This window comes from Mytilus californianus, unplaced genomic scaffold (genome assembly GCF_021869535.1).
Source record: "Mytilus californianus isolate M0D057914Y unplaced genomic scaffold, xbMytCali1.0.p SCAF_7, whole genome shotgun sequence".
Taxonomy (NCBI): Eukaryota; Metazoa; Mollusca; class Bivalvia; order Mytilida; family Mytilidae; genus Mytilus; species Mytilus californianus.
In genome coordinates, this window is record NW_026262723.1 from 37,962,590 (window position 1) to 37,988,516 (window position 25,927).

Sequence of the window (25,927 nt, forward strand, 5' to 3'; positions counted from 1 at the left end):
GCATGATTGTCATGATTCAGCAATGGGCAAAACCCATTCAGTTTAAGAAAAATATTAGTATAAAACGCCACGACACGTGAAATAATTCAAATAAGAAAACCAACGCCCTGATTTATATACAAAAAAATAAAGGAAAAACAAATATGGTAAAACAGCAACCAACGACAACCATCAAATTATAGGACCCTGACTTGGGACAGACATACATGAATTGTGTGTGTGTGTGCGGTAGGGGGGGGGGGGGGGGGGGTAAACACGTTTAGATGGGTGCTTTTGAGAAGACCATGGGTGTCTGTGTGAACCTTATGAATTTTTATAAACATAGTTAATATCCGAACGTCACCATAGCCGAACGAGGACAAGAACAGTCTATTAACCAGCGAAGCGAAGCTGATCTAATTTTTTTTGATAAACCACATTGTTGGTATTAATGATTGTCTCGTATACCTTTACCAGACTGCATCATTACTTATGTGACTCGCTGTTCTACCAATGTAACAGTATCCTCGTTTCATGGGTTTTCGTACTATTAAGAATGCATTGTGACGTCACAATTTTTTTCATTGATAAAGTATGCATAGTACGAATTCATATGACGTACGAAAACATATGATCTGACCATCTATATATAGGTTTTGAATTATTGAGTGATTTCTGTTCTTTTTCTTCTTTTTTTTTCTTCTACCATAAATAGGATATAAAAATTTGTGCTGGCGGATTATTATTCTTTGTTTAGGGTCTGTTCTATGTATTTGAATTGCATATTTTATAGAATGATGAAGTTTGAACATTGAAATTAGATTTTGCATCTATAATTAGTTATACGTCATTTACGTTACAATGTGTTTTCATCTATCCTTCTGATATATCGGTATAGCGCACTCAGTTCCTGGTACTGTAGTTATTTTATGGAGAACAAAATGCAATACTATGTATATATATATAAAAGAATAGTCCAATACTTTGTTTTTTTCAAGTAAAAAGCTCTTATAGATCTATAGAGTTCCACATTTAAGAAATGAGTGCTTCTTTTTGTAATTTTATTGGGGTGTAAAAGTGTTGACCGAAGCACATTTTGTATGAAGTGCGGAAGCGCTTCATTCTAAAAATGTGTGCACGATCAACACTTTTACACCCAAATAAAATTACAAAAAGAAGCATTCATTTCTTATAATTACATTTTTATGCTAATAAGACCATGCAAAAAAAAAAAGTTTCATCAATTTTTCTTTTACTTACCTGTGCACTTTTTTGTGGAAGCACGTGTCATCACGAATGTAACATTCATTTTGATATGAAGGTTAATTTTTGAATGACGCGCGATTGTTGTTAGCCAATTAAACTAACGGATTCTCGTGAAACGTACATGTGATGTAATTATTTAACATTTAAAATGACGAATTGGATTCATTCATTAAAATTTAGAAGGGTTTCGTTTTTATTTTATCATTTTTATTAAATAAAGGTTATATGTTAACATTTTTTTTGTTTTGGTTTGAACATTCAAAACTATAATCAAAACAACGTTAACTTATAATAAATTCATCTGAGATAAAAAATAATGAAACAGACTTTTGCATTTGATTCGAATAATGGGAACGAATTATCATTACTTATATGACTCACTGTTCTACCAATGTAACAGTATCCTCGTCTCATGGGTTTTCGTACTATTAAGAATACATTTGTTTGTTTTTATAGTGATTAGGATGATAACACAATGTTGACTGTTGTACCCCTATTTTGACATTTTTACTTATTATGTCTGTTTGTTTTGTTCACGCATCGTTGTCAATATAATGGAATTTGATGCGACTGTCATACAAGTGAGAGGTTTAGCTAGCTATAAAACCAGGTTCAATCCACCATTTTTTACATAAGAAAATGCCTGTACCAAGTCAGGAATATGACAGTTGTTATCCATTTGTTTGATGTGTTTGTTTTGTTTTTTAGACTTTGCCATTTGATTGGGGACTTTCCTTTTTGAAATTTCCTCGGAGTTCAGTATTTTTGTGATTTTACTTTTTTCCATGACATTCATAGTGAAATATATGTTATTTATCTGTACAAATGTATTATATTTTATCGCTAGAGTGGGTGGCGCATATTCGCCTTGAACACATTTTCGCCGTTTTGCTATTTTTTCTGTAAAATTTGTGTGTCTTTAGCCAATATTTGCCTAAATAGATGGTAAAGGCTATTTGTAATGTTACAACTGTTGATATTCCTCTTTACCCCATTTCCAAGGTTATTCGCACATATTGAGAAATACGCAGGTGTTTTAAAATGATTTTGGCAATTATGTAAGATTTATATGGCAATCATCCGCAGTCTTAAAATAAATATTTGTGAGAAAAATCGTATAGGAATGATATCTCAAGCTAATTCATGTAATTGTAAACATTCGTTTTTATAATATACCAGGATAATGAGAATGGTCATATCATACATTGCGGCGAAAATGTGTCCCCCATGGTACACGAACAACTTGATTTCCTCTTGAGTTTGCGTTCGTTTTTAGAACAATTAACCAATGTTTTGAAGATTATTTCTTCATCAAACATTTTTTTCATATAGTTAAATTCCTGAAATCTTCATAAAAAGTTCCAAATATTCGAATGTAGGTCGGATGTAAGTGGAAATGAACGAATAGGAATCATTCACGACTTTTCACGCGTGGCGTCGCTGCGGTTCCATAAGTGGTTACTTGAACGCTTCAATCACGTAAAACGCTTGCATCTGTATTTACAACGTAAACAATGGCATCCGATGATTACAATACCGGGTCTGTTCCAGAACTAACGTTACGTGGAGCTGTCACAAGAGACAGAAATATAGATCTTATAGAAAGGTAAACGATGTATTTACAAAATATTGAGATTTCTTCTATTATAAGCGGAAACGCCGCTACAGTACATTGCCAAAAAACTTTCGTCACCTACATTTTTGGGCTATATATTTCATATAAAAAGACGTTTATTCGAGGCATTTATGTTTGTATTTTTACAAATAATGTGTTGAAAAACGCTGAATTGTATATAAAGAGTATTTGTTTGTTTTGTCATAGCTCTGTCATCAGTTGTTTTTATCTGTTTATTTTCTCCTGATGTGAACACATATAGGTCTACTATTTTTTACAATTTAATTTGGTTGAAATATAAATATATAGCAAGATTGTTTATAATAGACAATAATATTTATGTTTATCTCAGAAGAAAATGAAAATAAACAAATAATTATTCTGCTGTTGGTACCAAGTTGCATAAAATCAAATCAGAAATGTCCCCTAAATAATCTTTTGAAGTGCAATTTTATATGAAATATTTAGTGTGAAATACCAGAGACATATAATACAATGTACCCCAAGTTAGAAAAAAAACAAAATAAAAACCCCACTGAACATATAAATAGTCATGAATATATAATTAAACTTTCTATGATACATTTAAATGATTTTGTATAATAATAATTAAAAATAGGGGTTCTTATACAGATATTATCTGTTGGCCATGAAATGTGATACAGACCATGCAGACTGGGCAAGGGAAAATTAAATTTAACTTGTTATATATATAATTGGACTATTATACTAATAGTCTATTAGTCCCAGTTATATATAAACAATTTATTACTTTTGAAAATGGGACAATTACACAAGGAAAGTATTAAATCCTCCCAATACCACTTTTAAACAAGACATGATTCTACATTTTTAAGCTTTAAATCTTTTAATATGTCTCAGCTTCATCAACTTAAAAAAAAAGACACTGTAAAAAAATATAAAGGCCCTTCTCTGCAAACTTTTTACATATAACATGATGGGGCCATTTTTGGAAATTTTAAAAGATATGTACATCTATAATGAAGTTTTATTTGCAATTCAAGTTCAAACAAGGAATTATTTAAATATGGAATAATTTCAAATTCTGCAAAATTGATTAGAACATAATTATGAAAACTAACCCAACTAAATATTTTTTAAACTTAGAAATGTGGTCCCTATACATGTAGTTCTACGTCCTTTTTGAATCCTATCTGTTCTTGGCAGATAATCTTATAAGATTCTAAATAGTTTTCTAAACTATTATACTCTAGAAAAAAAATGTTCCTAAACTAGTAAAAAGGGTTATACCTCTGTTGTTTGAAGGGCTAAGCCTATTAAAACATCTTCCTTTGAATATGGGTTAAATAAATTTTCTCTCCAATAAGATCTTCTTGCTAGAGAGAAAATTTTATTAATTTTTAAGAAAAAAGTAGTGTTTTATAATTATATAAACATATCATGCCCAACAATCAGCATACAAAATTTTTTCAAAATTTCATTAGTTATACCATTAAATCCACATGATATCGTGTTTTTCAAATATTTCATGGCAAGCAGAATTTAATCTATGTAATAGTACTTTAAAAAAATCTTTACCTACATGTTTTAAAAAAATTCAAACCATTCCTTAGCTTGTTTAATTAAACTTTGGCTGGAACATGCATTAAATATTTGTCACTGGACATTAAGATTCCAACAATCAATCAATATATTTGAACTTGAATCATTGATTTCTTTCCTTTTTGTCTTGCCTTGACAGAGTCCAAAAGCAAGACATAGCATATATTAGGTATGCTGTTTTCAGCCTCATCAACAATGTATTAGTTAGTAAAGTAATATAAAATAGTGAAATATTGCAGACATTTTCTACTGGTAGATATTTGTACATGTAACCATGAAAGACAATATATTCATTATACAGTTTTCATGATTAATCGCACAGGCACTTGTCTCAGAAAAAAATTTCCTATATACCTTAATATAACACGTGTTATAGGAATTTTTTTTCTGAGACAAGTGCCTGTGATTAATCGCTAGCCCTTCAAGGCCAGGCCAGATACATTTTTTGTAAGTTAGTATAGATAATTGTTAATGTGTCAATCCTAGTCAGGAGCCTTTAATTTAGTAGTTATAGTTGGTTAATTTCTGATATATATACATATATATTTGTTTTTTTATTGTCTTATTTTATAATTTAAAATCAAGCCATTAGTTTTCTAGTTTGAATTTTCTTTCATTTTTGAATGTTGTGACCTTTGTAGCTGACTAGTACAATGTGATTTTTTCTTGACTGTATTTTATTTAACATTTTGACTTTTTTTTATCTTTTGTAGAATCAATTAGAAGAGCCAAAATTTATAAGCTTAGATTCAAAACATTCTGGAGGAGCAGATTGTGTGAAGGTATTTATCCTTTTATAGCCTCAATCTATATCACAAAAATGTATTTGTGTTAAAATATACAATTACCATTAAGAGAGTTGATTTTTTGTAAGACCAAGTAAAGGTTACAGGTCCTAATCTCTGTTGGGAAAATGGTATTGTACAGTTTTATTTTAGTACTGGTGAACTCTACCGTTACAGACTCGTATGATAATAATACACCTGAAACTCCACAGATGTACGTGTATATCTTCCGAATCCAGCCACACTGATTAGATGTCGCTTTTCAATATAAATTTTTATGAAACCAGACTGGATTAAAATAAAATTTTCTCGTGTAATTTGATGAAATTTAAATTATCTCCACTAGTTTACTCACTAAACAACAGGACTAATTTGTTAACATTTTCTTTACAGAAGCCAGCAGAAGTCAAGAGAAATAAAAAGAATGGAACAAAAGAAAAATTGAAAAAGAACAGTGAAATGACAAAATAATATATTTTTTTTGCATTTCTTATTGTTGTTATCTTGTGTATTGTTGACCAAGATAGCAAAGAAAACCATCGAAAAGCTGTTCAGACAGAAAATGACAGATGCTACACATGATCAAACAAAAGATAAAAAAACACTTCTAAGAAAAAATTTGTTCAATGCTGGACCAAATGAAATGCATGAGGATATTTATAATCTGAAAAAAAATGCTTTGCTGAGCGCAGCCTGATACGACCGCAGAGGTCGAACCCTGAACAGTTGGGACAAATTTGGACACAATATTCAAGCTTGATACTGCCTGAATTTGGATTGTAATCAAATTTTTTACATAATATAGGTTTCTGACACAAAATAAATGTGGTCAAAGATCTTATAAATCCATTGCGCAATACTGTGCAATTGAAGATTTCTTCTTGAAATTTTTCAAAAATTCGAAATTTTAAAAATGTTAAAAATTTATTGTGAACAAAATTTTTGAAAAAAATTCCCCCCCCCCCCCAGTTTTTGAAACCCCCCTTGGAGCAATAACCCCAAAACTCAATCCCAGCCTTTCCTTTGTAGTATGGAACCTTGTAGTACAATTTCAGAGAGATCCATACACTTACACACAAGTTATTGTCTGGAAACTAGAAAAATGCGTTTTTGGCCCCTAATTCCTATATGTTTGGGGCAATTAACCCCAAACTCAATCCCAGCCTTCCCTTTCTTATATGGAACCTTGTGGTACAATGTCAGAGAGATCCATACTTACACACAAGTTATTGTCTGGAAACTAGAAAAATGCTTGTTTTTGGCCCCTTTTTGGCCCTTAATTCCTAAACTGTTGGCGCTATAACCCCTAAAATGAATCCCAACCTTCTACTTGTGGTATTAAACATTGTGGTACAATTTCAGAGCAATCGAAATACTTATACACAAGTTATTATCCTGAAACTAGAAAAATCCTTGTTTTGGGCCCGTAATTCCTAAACGGTTGGGACCATCATCCCCAAAATCAATCCTAACCTTCCTTTTGTTGTATTGAACCTTCTTAAAAAATTTCATAAAGATCCATTTACTTAAAACTAAAGTTATTTTCCGGAAACCAATGTGTCTTCGGATGACGACGCAGACGACGACGACATCATACCATTATACGATCCCAAAAAACATTTTGCGGTCGTATAAAAATTAATACCTCTATGTAAGTGAAACAAATTATGCGGTATGGGCTTTGTTCATTGTTGAAGGCTGTACGGTGACCTATAGTTGTAATTATTTCTGTGTCATTTGGTCTCTTGTGGAGAGTTGTCTCATTAGCAATCATACCACATCTTCTTTTTCATATGTGTTCAGTGCAAAATACAAAAAAATGGACTATTCAATAAAATTGATATCTAAGACAGGAAATATATGGGTTTGTCAATGAGACATCAACCCGACAAAAAAAGACAAAATATATGTAGATTAAGCTGGCATCAACAGCATGCAGACAAAGTAAAAGGAGATGTGGGGTAAAGATCAGTATGACGGCAGTTGTTTTCTCAAATGTGGATCCAGGATTTTGAATCTAGATAAAGTGATCCCCCCCACTCCACTCTGAAGTAACTGTATTAAAACAAAGTCAATGTAGGACTTTCTTTGAGATATAATTGTGTCTAGGAGACACAATTGATGCCCCCGTAGATGCAAAGTGTTATTTTAAAATAACTATAACATTTAACCGCTTATACCCCAAAAATGACAAAGTTCAACTATCTACCAAAAGGGCAAATATTAATAAAAATCAAAACCCTAACCACATGCACATCTTCAATATATGTACAAATAGACAGCAAAGTGAAAACTTCCTAGGATTCTAACTGTAGGAGGAGTTGTGCTGAATAACTATATACCCATAATGGGACGGACGGACAGACAGAAGGACAGACAGGGGTAAAATAATATGCCCCCCAACTTTCAGTTGCGGGGGCATAAAAAGGGGTCATCAGGCCCCAAACTAGACAAAGTTTTGAGAGTAATAAAAAAATCTGGATTAACCATAAATGTAGCTCCATAAGGGCCATAAAGGGGGGACCCAGGCACCCCACTCCTAAATCTGTCTCTGATATTAAACATTGTTTATATGTTTCTGAATATTTTATAAAAAGACTTGAAAGATTATGTTAGAAAACATTTTTATAATGATATTTCGTATAACATTTAAATGATTTTTTGAGAATATGAAGATTTTAAAAACATTTTGTTAAAAAATATTTTTTGAACTTTTTCAAAACATTTTATCCTGAAGAAATGAATTTTTATATGTTTTAAAAATGTTTCAGGGATATTTGATTAACAAACACATTCAAATCATTTAAAAGACATTTTACAAACATTGTCGTAAAAATTCAGTAACATTTTAATGATGTTTTAAAAGTATCATGAAAATGTTTTGAAAATATTTTTAACGCCATACATTTTTGCAAGATTTTGATATTTTGCTACAATATTTTTTCAACATTTTTCTATTTTTTTTTTGTGCTAACTGGGAAAGCAGTGGTGAAACAGCAGCCCATTAGAACAAATAATAAAATCAATTGCATGTAAATCCATTTCATCTTTTATGCATATTTATTTACAATGTATTTTTATGAAATTAGAAAGAACACAGCAAACACAGATAATTCTTGAACCAAGTTGAGTTAGAAGTTTCCACGTGGAATTACATGTTTCAGATTTTTTATTCCCCTGCCACAGCGGAGGAGGGGCATTACATTTTACCCTTGTGTAACTTTTACACAATACAAGGACTCTTTTAATGTGAATTCGGTTGGACGACACTTTTCTATCACAAACTACTTTCTTCTGATCTAGTTGGAATTTCCCTTTCAGAAAAGTTTGTGTGTTAATATAAGGAACTGTCTTGGCTAGTAAATAAATCCTGTTCCATAATTCCACTATTTGCCATTTGTTGTCACCTTTGTCAAATTTTTTTTTACATCTGGTTCTGACAGAAGTATTGATCCTCGCACTTGCAGCCACTTGGATTTTAACCATGAATTCATTTCAAACATAAAGATGTATCCCATACATCGCTTCATGGTTGGGTAAAAAGTCTGTTATCCATGATGGCTTCTGAAATATCAAAACAGGAAAACACAAAGCATCATGTTATTTAATAAACTGCAGGTTCAGAAATTTTTCTTATCATTCATAAAGGACAAGCGTTTAATGGCTTATGCAGGGATGTGTGTGATGTTTTTCTCTCACAAAAATACTCTTGATTTCCAACTTTGATGAATTAAAAAAAATTGTTCTGACAGCTTTTGCCAAAAGTTTAATGTAAAGTCCTTATAAAAATTCAGACTTTATTGCGACAAACAAATAGAAAAAATATGCTCATATATACCATTTTTTTTTTAGAATGCAATATAGGGATTGTCATATTTCCCAATACATGTAGTTCTCTTCCTTTCAAGCATTTTTTTGTCATGGAAATATATTTCACTTGCTTAATTAAGTGCACAACATAATTATTATTTCTTATTTACAATGCAAACAAAGGTAAAAGGGTGAAAAAATGTGAAGACTAGAAAAAAACTTACAAAGTGTTAGGGTATATTTGAAGAATAAAATACATCCCTGTGTCATCCCCCTATTATAATAAATAATAACCTGTCAAATCATTGGGCTGTTTAATCGAGAAAAAATAAAACAAAGAGGTTAAATACTGTACTAAATATAAGAAAAATATAAATACATAATAACCTAATCCTGTTGTTAGATAATCTCCTGGCATGACATGGTTACCAGCTGGTTATGGCAAACTTGGTCGAATAGTTTCCGCCGGGTTTCCCTAGATATTTTTGATGGGTGGATCAACTCTCTTGATGCCTTCTCTCCATTTTAAAAGAATTTCATGGTCTTTTGGGATTCTGTGGTCCCCTTCAGAATAATTGCAGCCGGGGACACAACAATTTTGAAGCTTAGTTTGGTGAAATTAGCGAGTGTCGATTGTGGTTACTAATGTAATAAAACATGTGCAACGTAATGCGATTCAAGCGTCAAAGTGATTAAAACGTTTCCGACAACCACTTATGGAACACCAGCGACGTCTACAGGAAGAAATATTACGAATGATCCCTATTATGCGACGAATATGGGTCTCTCACTCTACTTTGTGTATTTTTCCTTTGATCTTTTTTTTTTATAATTTTTCATATCATGCTACTCGCTTGAGATAGAAAAATATCGTCAGAAACTAAGAGCGCACGTGCCGTTGTCAATGTAAAAGTTAACGACGTCATAGGCAAACTAGCGATAAACAGAAAATTAATCAGTCGGAAAGCAAGCCCTTAGAAACGACCGTTGTTGCTACTTTCTTAAGACAACAATTGGACTGATATTAAAGCCCGCCATTCTGAAATTGCGTTAATTTCGCGGAAAAACATTTTGGCCGCAATTTGGATTTTTTTTTTTTTTTTTCTATTTCTAACATGCCATTGGGGTCAGAAATAGATTTCTTTCTATATATTAAGCATGTGTCTTATTATTAAAGAAAATAATACCTAAATTGGCCCTACGTTAATAAATTATTCGAAATTGTCTGTTATTTTTTCTTCTTTTTTTCACAGATAAACAAAGATTATATATAGATCTATACTATAAAACAAATTAATAATACGTATCTCAAAGTTAAAAAATAAAATCAAGTCTAACGTTCTGTCACCCCTTAGGAAACCCCGTTTGAAATAAATTCCAAAAGAAAGACATTTTTTGACATTGTAGTTTTTTGGTTTCACACATCGATGTCAACATGCATCTGAACAGAATGTACACACATTTAGTGTCATTTAGTGTGTTTGTTTAAAAAAGCAATGGCGAGTTCAGCTGTAAATTTGACTGGATTAATTTTTCTCTTTAAGTAAATTTTTTGACGTTAACTAAAACAATAAGGTAAGGAAATTTTATACTGTCTGTGTTCCACCTTAAGATGATTAAAAAAAATTCATTTATTGTTGGGAATCCTGCAAAAGGGTTGTCCTTTGAACTTAAAACAATCTCTTTCAGACTTGCATTTTAATCATTCTTATTCAAAGCATTTTCATACTTACATGAAGTGTGACTTACTCATGACTTGTGATCTAAAACATAATTGTTTACTTAGCACTCAGAAACTGCTATGACGACTTTTAATATGCATAGTTTTTAGTTATTTATTTTGTTTAAATACAAGAAGGAAAATATGAAATCGAATCTTTCTCGTTCTTATTTATTGGCAAGTTCATGATTATAAACCATTTAAATCCATTGGTTTAGGCTTTTTTATAATTTGAGTCCATTCAGTAGAACTTGCATGCATGGAATCAGTGAGACAACATTTATTGTTATATTTAGTTTAATCATATAAGGATTGCAAACCAATTTCCTTTTATTTCAAATTATGAAGAATTTACATTGAGAATACTTTGATTATTATCTCTTTTAAATGTATATCCTATAGGAAAAAGGTAGGATCAGGCATCAGTATTAAAAAGGAATTCCTGCTTGTGATCATTTTAACCCTGTCTAGGTCAAGTATTCAAGCATATTTTGGCTACCCCCTGTCCTTATGTAGTAGACATTTATTTCTGTGTTTATATAATTTGGTTAAAGCAGTAAAAATATTAACCAAAATATAAGTATTAAAGTTACTCTTAGAATAATATATTATGGCACGGAGTAACATATTTTGACTATTTTATTTATAATGTCTGTTATGTTCACGCATCGTTGTAAATATAACGGAATTTGATAAGACTGTCGTACAAGTGAGAGTTTAGCGCTATAAAACCAGGTTCGATCCACCATTTTCTACATTTGAAAATGCCTGTACCAAGTCAGGAATATGACAGTTGTTGTCCATTCGTTTGATGTGTTTTGTCATTTGATTTTGCCATGTGATTAGGGACTTTCCGATTGAATTTTCCTCGGAGTTCAGTATTTTTGTGATTTTACTTTTTACTGTACTGTAATATTAAAGCCCTATTTCAGTTCTGAAATTGTTGTAAAAATGATAAAATGTGTTTACCTAATTGTTTTACATATGTCTTTAAAATCAAAATATATTAAGTAAAAAAGATGAGAAATTATTTTTATAACATCCACTTGTATAAGTTGTAAATAACAGCATATGGTGCTTGATAGTACCTATAAGTTTGTTCGTGAAAAGTGTAAACAAAGGGACGAAACTCGTAAATTACCATCGGCACCGCTTCGTCAGAAATATCGACACATCGAAGTGGCACATTTGCGTATTACAGCGTATTAAGTGGCACAAATTTGACACGGACCAGTTTATAAAAAGCCTCATCACATATTTCAAATCCAGCATAGGTTCTCCAGAAGTTAAGAAAGAAATTTCAACTGATGTGTTGAAAAAACTTGACGCGACGAGTGACGACCTTTGGTTTGAAGGCTTCGTATTCTAATTCAGTACGTTTAATCAAAACAATTTTTATGTGAGAACTTTTAAAAAGTATACACATTTGGCATTTGTAACGTACAGCATGCTTTGGTTTCATTTGATATGACTTTTTGGAGGAAACAGAGTCGTTTCAGTTGAAGAAAAAAATGACCCCAAAAATGTCCAAATATGGTAGTCACATGACTTCCATGTTGTTGTAAGAAATGGGGTCAAACCGGGGTCAGCTTTCCGACTGTAATGGTCTTTCAAACTCGAGCATGTTTTTCGGCCACATCTCATATCAGGGTTTTCGCCCTTCGATGAGATTGTAGCTGAGAAACACCCTGTCGTTTAAAAAACCATCGATAATCTATAGATATTGCACAATGGAAATTGGATTTAATTTCAGGTGGATTTACTTTCAAGTGTCGATATTTACGAAACATGTGATATACGTATTAATCTGTAGAAGCAGATCAGTATTTAAAATTTTACAAAATTATATCGCAATACACCAAAGGCAAACCTTAAACTAATTATTTATTTACCTTCTAATTAGTCGATGCTTTCAAACTAGTTTCAATGTTTTCAATCTGTTTAATATTTAAGAATTGAATGCTTCTTTTATAAATTTTATTTGGGTGTAAAAACGTTGATCGAAGAACATTTGACGTATGGAACGCGGAAACGCTTCATACTAAATGATCTGCGAACGATTATTAACCCTTTTACAAAGGCCTATAAAATTACAAAAAGATGCATTCAATTCTTATAATTTCATTTTTATGGTACAACCATGAAATAACTAGTTATATCTTATTTTTATTTTGTTTTTCCATTCATTGTTGTGACGTTGTCATGAGAATCACGTGCTATGATGTATGTAGCTTTTTTGCCTCGCGATTGTTGCCAGCCAATGAAAAGTACGGATTCTTATGAAACATCCATGCATTGTTATCATTCAAATATGGAAGTAGTGTATTGACAATATGATATTTCCATGAATCAACTACTTAATCTGAGATGAATGATAATGTATTTAAGAATGATCTTTGATCATTAACATTTTGGCATATAGTTAATAAAATATTTCGGGAAGTGCGTTTGATTGCTAGGTATAAAAGTAAAAAGATTGTGGTATGACTGCCAATGAGAAAACCACCAGATACCAAAAATGACTTAGAAGTTAGCAACTATAGGATGCCATTCCCTCTTCAATAATGAACAAAACCCATACCGCATATAACAAGCTATAAAAGGCCAAGAAATATGACAAATGCAAAATACAAAATATAGCAACAAGCGACAACCAATAAATTACAGGCTCCCGACTAGTGACAGGCACAAACTGAATGTGGCGGGATAAAATCTGTTTGATGGGGACAAACACTTCTCTAATCTAGGACACTGCTAGGGGTAAGCGACACATGTCTGTAATAAGAGGCGAAATGCCTTTCGTCTTGTTTAAAAAGCGATATTATACGTGCGTCATTTCATCCTTGTGTGACTGTGTTCTGGGATGCAAGTTGGATTAATGCATCTTTCAGTATTAAAACTAGTATTGAATCATGAACAGCGGTTTTATGAGATTTAAGATTTTTTAACAGTTTTTTTTAAATTTTTATATACTCCATTGGGGAATATGGACTTTTCCCTATATATGGAAAGTTGTTATGGTTTTCATCTGTAAATACTGACTAAAATTAATCTTTACTTAAGGAACAAGAAAAAAAAAGAATTTTACACGATCATAATCATGAAGTATACATGAGATACACAATTTCAAAAATGCATTGTATTTCATCTATATTAAGATCTTTTCCCATTACACATATTCAGCAGACACCGTTGTTCACACCTTAGTCATAACCGTTTCCTTAGAAGTTATTTTCATGCGCTGACGAATGATCGAGCAACTTACAATCGCTGATGTTAATCGGCCGTGCATGTCCTTGTCTCTGTTTTTACCTGCTGAATTCGAATACAAGCCTGAAGGCAAGTTGAAGCTTGTCAGAGATAGTTAATGACATTTGTTTCACACACATACACGTGTTTAAACATCGAATAAGTCTATAGTATAGTGTTTTGTAATTATAATTTTGATGATAACCGTTTCAATAGTACTTGCAATTTCTGTATATAAATATTTTTGATACTGGTGTAATTTCAATGAATCGTATATCTATTTTTAGTTAAAAATATGTAATTGTACCAAAACTCGGGTATTCTAACTTTCGTGATTGTTTTATATTCCGTTTAAGGCCTTTTTTTGCTTTTATTATGTCAAAAGCTTTATATCTTTGACTTTTGATTCAGACGGTATCTGATGACGATTAAACTTTAGATATATGTCACAATAAATTGATTCCGTTTGTTTCAAACTGCAGTATATATTGCTTTCGCTATAGAGAATAAAATTATGTTTCCAGATACGTCCAACGAATGAAAAAGCAATTAAAACTTGTATGATTTCATGCGATAGTAATTATTAGCAATCTGGCGATTTAATAATTGTTATGCACACAGCATGCACTGCCATGCAGCCTGTTTCATCAACCAAAGTAAGATAATATTTTCCTCAATTAAACGTTCCGGGTTTTTAAAAATTGCAACATTTGGTTTCTTACTTTAATAAATTCTCTAGTTCTCAGTATATTTATTCTTTTCTCGAGCTGATTATGCAGATAAACTTTGTGTTGAAATGGACACCGGCATAATTGCACTCTCGTGACTCTATTTCAAGAAAACTGTACTAGTCTCGATTCAGGAGTTACTGGTTATGCTTGCGCATACCAGACCTGCCCATGTAAATGTGCCAGAATTATCGATACCGTGACAGAAAATGTCCATATTCAAATGTTTCCCAAGATCTCTTTAAAAATTGCACAAAAACAAACAACTAAGAACTCGGTTGTCATTTTTTAATTTTATAAAAGATAGATATAAATAAATTCCAACTATTTTTGTACACCTATTCTTACATTTCAACAGATGCTGACAAATAGTTTAAATTATATATTCGACATAAAGATGTTCTGTTCATTAATTATAATGGATAACTCTCTTAAGCATTGTCATTTGAATGATTTTTGATTTTTACTACAGTTTACAATTGCAAGGCTATTATAGCGATTACTGCTTAAAATAAGGATAGTAATTTAAAGAATTCACTGATAAAGCAGGAAATACGCCTTAAAATTTGCGATTGCTCCCGTGGAATCATCTTATTTTTTCAAATCTGTTCTACCAAAAGAAAATGCTTGAAGAGAAGATTGTGTCAATTGTTCAGTACCATTCAAAAACCATAGCAACAAAAGTACAAAATGTTCATGTCAAGTATGTTTTTTTCCGGTTTTGCAATAATATCGATTTTTTTTAATATTATGAGCACTTCTACTTTTGAATTTGTATTTTGGTTTTCGAATTTTTTTGGCCTGGATCATCGCTGAATATGCATAAACCTTCGAAATGCGCATCTTGTGTTGTAAAAAGATCATTAATGTCATTGAGGCACAGTTATTTAAAATTGAAATAAAATTTATAGTATGGCTCATGATTGGACAGTTTGTGGCATTTGTGATTTCCGAAACATAAAACATAAAACAATCGTCAGTGGTATGGTGTTCGGAATATGACGACGGGCTTTGTGACGAGTGTAGTGGTGCGTAAAATCATCATGAAACCATAGCTTTATCTTTGTCACAGATTACCAGAAGCTTCCGAAAAAAAAGTATTAAAAATCACGCAAACATCTTTAAAACACAAAGAACAGTATCAAACATTTTGCAAGAAGCATGATTGTTCTTAGGTTCGTCATAGCAACACATAATGAATGTAACGATCTAAGGCAATTGATGACCTAGTGAGAAATATCAAGTCATCGAATGCAATTCTTGAATTAGAACAAATTCTGGCCGATATATTGGAAAGTGTACAAAGAATTCGTTATGACCGCAAAGAAAAGATTGCACATGATGGTAACCAAACCGGTAAATAAACAATGATCACTAAGACAAAGTTCAAGAAAATATAGTAAAAGAATTGTGTGCTTATGAAGAAAATGCAAGCAAGAAAATTAGGCAGTTGTTGTTTGAGGTGGAGATCGTAAATAGGATTTTAAACCTACAAGTAAATCAAAATTATAAAACAAGTGAAAGCACGCTTCAGAACTACAAACATGTTTTGCTTTAAGGCTCATTGACAAGGGGGTTTCGGACAAAGAAAAACTTATTCTGTCTGTTCTTAAAAGCATTGCCATGAAGATAGAAACCCTGTCTTTGATTCTTAATAAAGAAGTTACAGAATATTTGCCGGACCCCTAGTTTTAGGTCTGATTTTGTTCAATCAAAGTCGTCCAAAGTTGTTATTTGTGAAAACAAATGCCAAGAAGCGCAAATGATGGTACCTATTTTAATTTCCAAATATATCAGGGATATCAAACTTAGCAACAAAAAATAGTTTGTGTATTCGTATATATTGTTGGACTAATTTTGCTTTGCAACTAATAATTTTTTTAACACTGTATTTGGTATCATACCCTGATATTCATAAAAAGGATAAACATCGATTAAATAATATGAGGCAGGTGAAAGAGGACGAATTATATTAACTATCCATGTAAAACAGTAGTTCTCATTTTTTTGTCAAAACTCAATTTATGAAAAAACTTTGATTCGTATTACTAACGAAATCATTTTATAGGCCTAAACAATAAAATAACCGAGCTAAATGAGCTAAAATACGAAATCGCCCCGATGTTGATCATATTGTTATGCATTATCTTTATGAAGTCATTATCGATGAAAACAAAGAAACGCGCGCAACAGTTTGATTCAGGTAACATTTAATCTTAAAATCAAAATGTTCAAGTTGTGAAGTTGAAGTCATTCACCCAAAAAAATATTACGAATTCCATCTCCAGTTGATTGACCGTTTTGGAATCTCTGTTTCACAGTTGACGACGGATTTGTTCAAATTGTTGCCTTTTTCCTCGAATTTGACACCGAGTCATACACGTAGAACAGGGTCTGCGTACCCTTCTGGAACACCTTAGATCACCTCTAGCTTTGTTTAAAAGTAGTTTGTGTTGCTCTTACTTAAGTTTTAAGTATTTGTACTTTTCATTGTCTGTATTGTTTATACACGTAACAGTTTTGTCCATCCTTTGTCATGAAAAACTTGATTCAATATCACAATTTCACGTTCGGTTAAGTTTCAGGGTTAGAAAAGTTACATGTCCGATTGAGATGTCTTAGGGTTCGATAACAATCAATTAAGTACCAATGTGCTAATCATTTGATATAACTTGTCATCGTATTTTATAGGAGTAAGACGACAGGTGTCACATTTGCAGCAGTTACATGTACCTTCTCGGGGCAACCGAGATCACCACGTCTTATGGTGGGATTTGTGATTATCAGTCTTGAGCTTATGCTATAGTGTTTTGTATACTGTTGTTTGTCTTTTGGTCGTTTTTCTTCTTTTTTTTTGCCATGACTTTGTCAGTTTTTCATCGACGTATGAGTTTGAACATCCCTTTGGTATCTTCCGCCTTTCTTTTTTCATTCTATAAGATAAAACGAATAAACAGATAAACATGTATGGGAAATTTAAATTTACAATTGTTTAACATATCAAAGTTAAAAAACACAAGACATTTCTTTAATGTTAACAAGAACATTACACTAACAGTGTTGATACAAAGCATCTGACATTTTTTTAGTTGGTAAGTTGGTAAGGGAATGATCTGGGTCAATGTAAAAAAAAAGGCAAATTGATCAATAATGACAGCGATCCCTTACAGCATAAGAAAACGGTACCAATTTGAATAATTTATTGAGTTTCATTCAAATATCAACGCAATACACAATTAAAACATTCAATGTCTACTGTGAATAATAAGCCACGGATTTATTTTCATTGTCTAGCTGTTAATGAATATTCTTTTGATAGTCAGATACAACAAATTTGCGGGAAATCATATGATGGCCTGTCCTTATTTTTTTTTGCAAAGAAACGTCACCGGATACACTGTAAATCTAAGTGTTAATAAATAGAACACTGCTTGAACGCTTTTTTGTTACACTTTTGAACGTGTAATGGTGTTCCAAATGTTTACACTAGTGTTCATCAATTGAATGTGTGGTGTTCAGTTTTTAATGCCTTTGTGTTTCATTTTTGAACACTTGATGTTAGAGTTCTTAACACTTAGTATTCAACGATTTAACGTGTCCGAATGTTCAAAATCTTAATACGTCGACGCGTTCAACAGCCATGTAACACTTTTTGAACACATAAAACATGTTTAAAGCCAAAGTGTTAAGATTCAGAACACCAGACGTTAACTTTCAGAACAGTTGACATAAGTGTTCAAAGTGATGGTGTTCAAATGTGGAACATGTTCTATTTTCAAGCGTACATAATTTTCCATAAGTACTCAACTTAAATAAACTGTTATAAAAACTATATTCAATCAGGCAAAATATAACAATAAAAAATATTTTAACAAGTAATTCTTTATGTAATCAAATGAGCATATTATATGTAAGAAAAGTACACCAGATACCTTATGATATCACAAGTAACAGTCAGTGAAATCACATACATAATGTTTTTAAACTGACTTAATATATATCACAAATAATGATTTTCCCCTACATGACTAGATAGTTGCAACATCATTTGTATCCTAACCAAAAAAAGCATGTCAATGTGATAATTAGATAGTTTATGATATAGATATTTGTCACAATGAAAGTTTAAAAGTTTGCAAATTCAAACAGTTCTTGTACGATCACATACAATGTACGCTCCACTTTTCAGTGCATCTTTACTTAAAGCTATCAACTGGGTGGCATTTTATGTGTTGTTATCAACTTCCAATGTCAAAATCCTCCACAACAATGAATGTCTATGAGCCTATATATCCTGCAAAATAAAATTAAAAATTAATAGAAGAGAGTTTTTCATAAAGCATCAAATTATGCAATGCTTGTTATGCTTTAATGTCGATATATACTAGTGTACAAATTGATAATCTCTAGCAATGAAATGCAAGTTTTGACATTATAAATTACAAAAGTCGATTTCTTGACCTAAGGTGAACAGATAGAAATGATACACCCACATAAGCTATTAATATACATTTATTGTCATACCTTTTTTCGACATCTTTCTTTTTTCCACCACTTTATAGCATGCAGAAATGACCTTTTTGGGATTATTGGCTACCGGTTCCTAATTCAAACATTTTAATCTAACGATTCCTGCAAATAAAAAAATAAATGCATTTTCTAAGTCAAAAATGGTGTTCCAAATGTTTGCACTAGTGTTCATCAATTGAATGTGTGGTGTTCAGTTTTTAATGCCTTTGTGTTTCATTTTTGAACACTTGATGTTAGATTTCTTAACACTTAGTGTTCATCAATTGAATGTGTGGTGTTCAGTTTTAATGCCTTTGTGTTTCATTTTTGAACACTTGATGTTAGAGTTCTTAACACTTAGTGTTCATCAATTGAATGTGTGGTGTTCAGTTTTTAATGCCTTTGTGTTTCATTTTTTAACACTTGATGTTAGAATTCTTAACACTTAGTGTTCAGCTAATGTATGTGGATGTCGAAAATCATCATTTATTCTGTATAACAGACAGACTGTTTATTCATCAGTTTAGGAAATCATCAGAACAAAGCTGACAGTTATTTACGTTTATATATAAAGCCCGTTTTTTAATTCGTCTTTTACGTTGAATATTGAAAATTTGGATATAACAGTTATGAATATTTGACAAATATATATCTGGCATGAAAAAATAACAAGGAAGCCATCGAAATACCTATGGAGATTATTCTAACTTGTTACTTACTTCTTTCGTGTTCATATGGGATAGAAGTCCCTTCTCCAGTTCTCTTTCTTATGTGTATCCATTCTTCGTTTAACCGCCTAAATCGCCAGCCGATATCTGTTTCCGGTATTTGGTATCCTGGTATATTTTTTTTAACACGAGGTGTTCAAAATTTCGAGCGATTTGAACACTGATTGAACATGTAATGTTAATAAAATGAACTGATCATGAAATAAGATAAACATCGACATATTTTTATTACGATATTATCATAACAGGCCTCATTGATATGCATAATTATGTCACTTATAAGTAAAACTAGTATATATAAATAAATAATAAAATAAATTCATAAACTATACATATATGCCAGCTTGGAAGTTTAATATTTCACAATTACTAAAATATTAGCCAAAAATTCACAAGATCATCATCCTGCGTATACATTCATATTTTTTAAAGAATTTCTTTTTGAATTTGCCAATTGGAAGGATAGCAAATCGGACAAACGACTATCTTCTTTTTTAGATCAGAATTTGAACACCGGTGTTCACTGCGTCTGAACACACATGTTAATATTTTTAACACAAACGTTAAAACTTTGAACACGTCTCTAAGCATGAACATATGACGTTAAAATATTGAACATTCGGTGTACAAATTTTGAACGCGTCCGGACGCGTCAGGCGTCAGGTATATGTACAGTGTAGAATTGCAAATGCAAAAATCTGAAAACATTAATTGAAAGATTTTCGATTCATTAGTTTATTGATTTTTCTTTTGTTATCTAGAACTTCGTCCTCATACTATCATGTGATAATTGATAAACAACCAACACGGAAGCATGGAGCACATGAAAAATAAGTGAGATGATAGAGCGATGTTTAGGTCGGTTTTTCATATTTTCTTTGCTTTCCCGTTTTTTTTTCTTTCTTATTAGACTGTTTATAACAGAAGTTGAAAGATTTTGATGTTCTGGAAAGATTTCTTTTAGAATCGATTAACCATTTATTTCTTCCACATCTTTTCTTTTATCACGGGTTTCCTTTTGCACTCGTGCTGTGCGATTTTCTGATTTCCTAAGAAAGGTTTTGTTGTTTATATCACTGAATACGGGAAAGCTGTCGGCGAATTTGAGTACTGGTTACCAAAATTCAAAAGCAACATTTCCGAAGATCTTGATCAAATTCAGAATTTTCTTTTAAAAGAAAGTTTTTTTTTTAAATTGAGAATGGAAATGGAGAATGTGTCAAAGAGACAACAACCCGACCATAGAGCAGACAACAGCCGAAGGCCACCAATGGGTCTTCAATGCAGCGAGAAACTCCCGCACCCGGAGGCGTCCTTCAGCTGGCTCCTAAACAAATATGTATACTAGTTCAGTGATAATGGACGTCATACTAAACTCCAAATTATACACAAAAAACTAAAATTAAAAATGATACAAGACTAACAAAAGTACACTTTTTTGTATAGTAAAACATAGCAATTTAAGTATATGAAACATTTTATCTTTTTTTTTGTTGAATTTGAAGGATCATATGACTTTAATATTCAGTTCTCGTGGTATTATTGTCGATTTACAACATGAAGTTTTTAACGACTTAAACGATAGGTAGATGATACAAAAAAAAGTGAATTTTTATATTTTTCAGAATGATAAGAATTGTTAGACATTTCACAAGAGTTATAGGCCTGAAATTGGTTACAGACTTATTAAAGACCTCGATGGGAGATAGTAATGTCGATGGTACGTTTATAGTAAGAATACTATTACAAATGTGTATTAATAGTCTCAGGGTTCTACAGATTACTACTTATCCTCTATCCGGAAGTTGATGTGAAAATGTTAAAACATATCTCAACCACATTTTTGTGTTCATTTTCTTGCGCGTTAACTTCAAATAAGGGTATTGATCATTCGGTATATTCGGTTTAAATCTCGTTTTAAATTCATTTATATGTTTTCAGATGGTGGTAGACGAGCTTCCAGTAGAATAACAGGTGATATATGTATAAGCAAATCATAATTGAAACTACATTATATTTTTTCATCAGTTTTTATACTTTTAATTAAGTATTAAATTTTAATTATATAAATGGAAAGTATCTACAAGATGTTTATTTAACTTAGATTGTAGAATTAGGTCTCTTATTGGAGGGATACTGATTGGTCCCTATTCATTTAATAATCTGGCAACATTAAATCTAGTGGACAGAAAAAGTAAGATACAGAGGGCGGGGGTCACAGGCATCCTCCGACTTACAACACACGCATAACGATATGGCGGGATAAACAAATTACATATTTGTACAAGTTTTCAAATAAATATCATTCATAAGTTTGTTTTCCGATGTAAAATCGTGACTTTTAAAGCAAATAATGCATGTTATCATACCTCATAGTATAATTTTTTCGTTTTAATCGGTCCGGTGAATAACCTCGACAAATTGTACCGTCCAGGAAATAACGGTTAGCAAGGTTGACAATTTGGGATATCCCCCTCTTTTGAGGGCCGTATTGTACAATGTTCTCAGTCATGTAAAGTAGGTTCTAAGCAGTATTTTACCTTTGACCTTTACCCGTTCTCATCTAATTCGACTATAATCAGTGGTACAACGTTAGATATGGGTTAAAAATTTAAGTTTTGTCTACAGTAAAAACACTTTTACTTGCAGATGACTGGATTGACATAATACGATCATCGTATACCTTTGTGAAAAAAACGTTTGCTAGAGGTTATAGGAAAACTAGAAGACTTGATATTTAGGGATGTGTTGAATTTTCACGAGCTCCTACCGGCTATCACTGCAACAACTGACAATGACAAGTTAGACTGCTTGCTGAGAACAATTATACGCAAAGGAGACGATATATGCGAAAAGTTTGTAAGCTGCTTATGCGATGAAACAATTCTGAAAATACATGAAATCAAAGGTAAATTTTTATTAAACGCTCGATTTTTGGTGGGGTTCGGGATTCTTAGTCTTTAGTTTTCTATGTTGTACTTGATACGCTCTCGTCGTTTTTTTTTTCAATTTTTTTGCTATGATGTATATGTCAGTTTGTCTTCGACTTATGAGTTTGAATATCACTTTAGTATATTGCGCCTTTCTTTTGAAAAATAATGAAAAAATTTACTAGAAAACGTTTGCATTCACAATTAACGTATGTTTAAGCACTAGATGTATCTGCCCCTTTCCTTCCTATAATCTTATTCCTATATTTGAGTCATAAAAAATGTGATTTTTTTATCTTCAAAAGCATACCACAATTTTACCAAAAATCCTATTTTGCGATTCAAAGGTTCATCTGATATTTCATTTATAATTAATGTAATGCATTTTATAATATCCTGGTGCTTGTAATTATGTAAAATTTCTTTAAAACACAGAGAGGCAAACTATGCCTATTTTTTTAAAAAGAAATATATGTAGTAATGTGTACACATTAATTATTGTGCAAGTTGTTAAATTAATTTCAGCAAGACTAGTGTTAAGAAAGGGCGATCAACCAAGGAGAATGTTGACATTTTTGATGTTTAATTAATTTAATTTTATCTAAGACATACAATTTCCTTTTTTTTTGTTTAAGAGAATAAGGGGGTACAGCGGATGGGTCCTGAAGAACTTTTTATTCTTCATGGCAGTAAACTTGCCGTTCGGTATATTTATACTTTTTTTTTCTGAATTTGGCATGTCGACAATTCTCTTCCATGAACATGGGTGGGTCTGGTTTGCTCGAATGATGAGCTGTAATTCATGATCCGAGACTGGTCAAATTTTCTTTCTTTACTTATAACATTCACACAAACTTTATCCGCAAAAGTAATCTCGGCGTTGATTAAACGAGATTATTAAAAGGTGCAAAGGTATATTAGGCAAGAAGAAATTCCTAAAAAAAATCACACACTATTTAATTCGGTAAGGGATGAGTTGTGGATATAAAAGTGTAATTGTGAAAACGAAGGACATTAACAGTTCAAAAGCATTGCGCTGCGGCAGGTTTATTGATTATTTTGTGTAAATTGCTTATTATATTTTCCCGTGATTATCAAGTGCACCGTTTGTAAAGTACCCACTTAACGATTTTTTTTCTGATTTTGCTATACTCAATTAAGGTAAGACACAATTTTGGAACTACAACGAAAAGAGAAGTACTCTGTTTCTCGAGAAACGCGTATGGTTCTCTACTGTTTTGGCGGGCAACAAAATATATTCAAACAGACACCCAGTATTGACACCCTAAACAAGACAACAGATTGTTTGAAAACCCAAGAATATGTACAGTGCAGAAAATTAAATAGACTTATCATACTCTATAAAGTAAAGGTTGAACACACTATCGGTGAATTAAGAAAATATAAAGTTTCGTGGATTTTTAGGTGATAACCAATACAGTTTCAAATCTGTTTTGACCATTTGTGTTGAATTAGTCTGTCGTCGAACAGATTTATTTACATAACAAACAAATATTCATTTGGGTTTACTATGTATCTCTTTTGTTTTTATACCTCCGCTTTAAAAAAGTGAGGGTATACTGGTTTACCTCTGTCTGTCCGTCCGTCCGTCCCATGAATATTTTTCGTCACATCTTTCTCAGGAACTACATTACAAGGATTTCTGCAATTTGATTTCAGGGTTTATATAAGTCACTTATACCGTGTGATGCGTTTTCAGATTCCTCACTCAACAACTTCCTTTTTACCGAACACTTACATTTTGGAGGGGTATCATCAGTGATCAGTAGCTCGCAGTTTCACTTGTTTTTTTATATTTTGAGATGACCCCATGTTTTTCGTCAACTGTAATCGTGAGTCTAAGTGTAACCCTAGGTATAGACCTAGTTTCCGCAAATGTCTATTAAGAACCACATGAGGTCATTGATTACACTTTTCTTAAAGTCTAATAACACCTAGCTATTTTGTTATCGATGGTTATATTTCTGTAAAAATTATAGCATCTTCGAAATATCCCTAAATTCGCGAGAGTGAAATGACACGTGCAGAGAATTATTAACGATACAAACACTTTTATTAAAACTATTTAAATTATCTTGTGGCAAATTTAATTTTCTCTACACGTTACACATCATTGTAGCAACTCTCTGAGGTATAAACTATGTCCCAAGTTACTTTACTCTCTTACCTATAAATCCTTGACTAACGTTTGCTCGTTTCTAATTTTGGTACCTTTAGTACATACGATTAAAGTTATTCCAAAGCACATTAAAATCGATTTCCTGTATATTTTTCTAGCACTTGGTCAGTTGCGCTAACAGTGTTCGAAAGCACGATTTTCCCTTTAAACAGCGTGCAGCTCTTTGGTACCATCATAATATAAATGATATATTTGGATTTAAAATGGAAGTAGATATATCGTAATGCAAATGTAACGGTTGCATAACTCGGGACAACTTTATCCTAGACGCCTTTTAGCTGCTTTGATAAATAACATGTAAAAAGGTAACAGGAATAATCACAGTCAACAACAAAAAAAACAAAATCCTTGCTTAAGGTACAACAAACCAAAGAAAAACGAACAAGACAAGATCCAGACAGCCTGGTATGTCAAAGGAACACAATGTGGTGCGGTTAAACGGGTTACAAGTTGTAACGTGCACGTGTGCACAAGCTTGTTTTATGCATATCTAGATCATATATCATATAGGTAAAAACTAATCAACTATTCCAGGCCCATTATATGGTACGAACGTCTGACGTATATTTCGTCTTCAGAGATCACACAATAAAATCCGTCGCCTGTTAATGCTTTACTACTTTTCATGTATTTTACTTCCCACTTTAGATATAGAGCTTACCACTTGAGATTAGTAAAACATTAGGTTGCATGTACATTGAAATCGGTTATAACAGATTTTTCATTCACCACCTGTTTGGATGGAATATTTTTACTCGTCTCAAAGCTTCTAATTAGTTTTTGGTTTTGTTCTTCTTATATGTTGTTTGTTGATTCATATCCTT

At 32.0% G+C, this 25,927-nt stretch overlaps 1 protein-coding gene and 2 long non-coding RNA genes across 3 annotated transcripts in view; 2 read left to right on the forward strand and 1 right to left on the reverse strand.

Moving 5' to 3' along the window:
- Positions 1-25,927, forward strand: part of LOC127708382 (uncharacterized) — a 199,686-nt gene that overhangs the window by 115,026 nt on the left and 58,733 nt on the right. The gene's annotated exons all lie outside the window — the stretch shown is intronic.
- On the forward strand, positions 2,647-5,696 carry LOC127707959 (uncharacterized). Its single transcript, XR_007985105.1, has 3 exons — positions 2,647-2,851; positions 5,158-5,226; positions 5,623-5,696. It is a non-coding gene; the product is annotated as an uncharacterized LOC127707959 (long non-coding RNA).
- On the reverse strand, positions 19,009-20,159 carry LOC127707961 (uncharacterized). The gene is made up of 3 exons (XR_007985107.1): positions 19,965-20,159; positions 19,261-19,368; positions 19,009-19,030 (listed from the first exon to the last, which is right to left on the reverse strand). It is a non-coding gene; the product is annotated as an uncharacterized LOC127707961 (long non-coding RNA).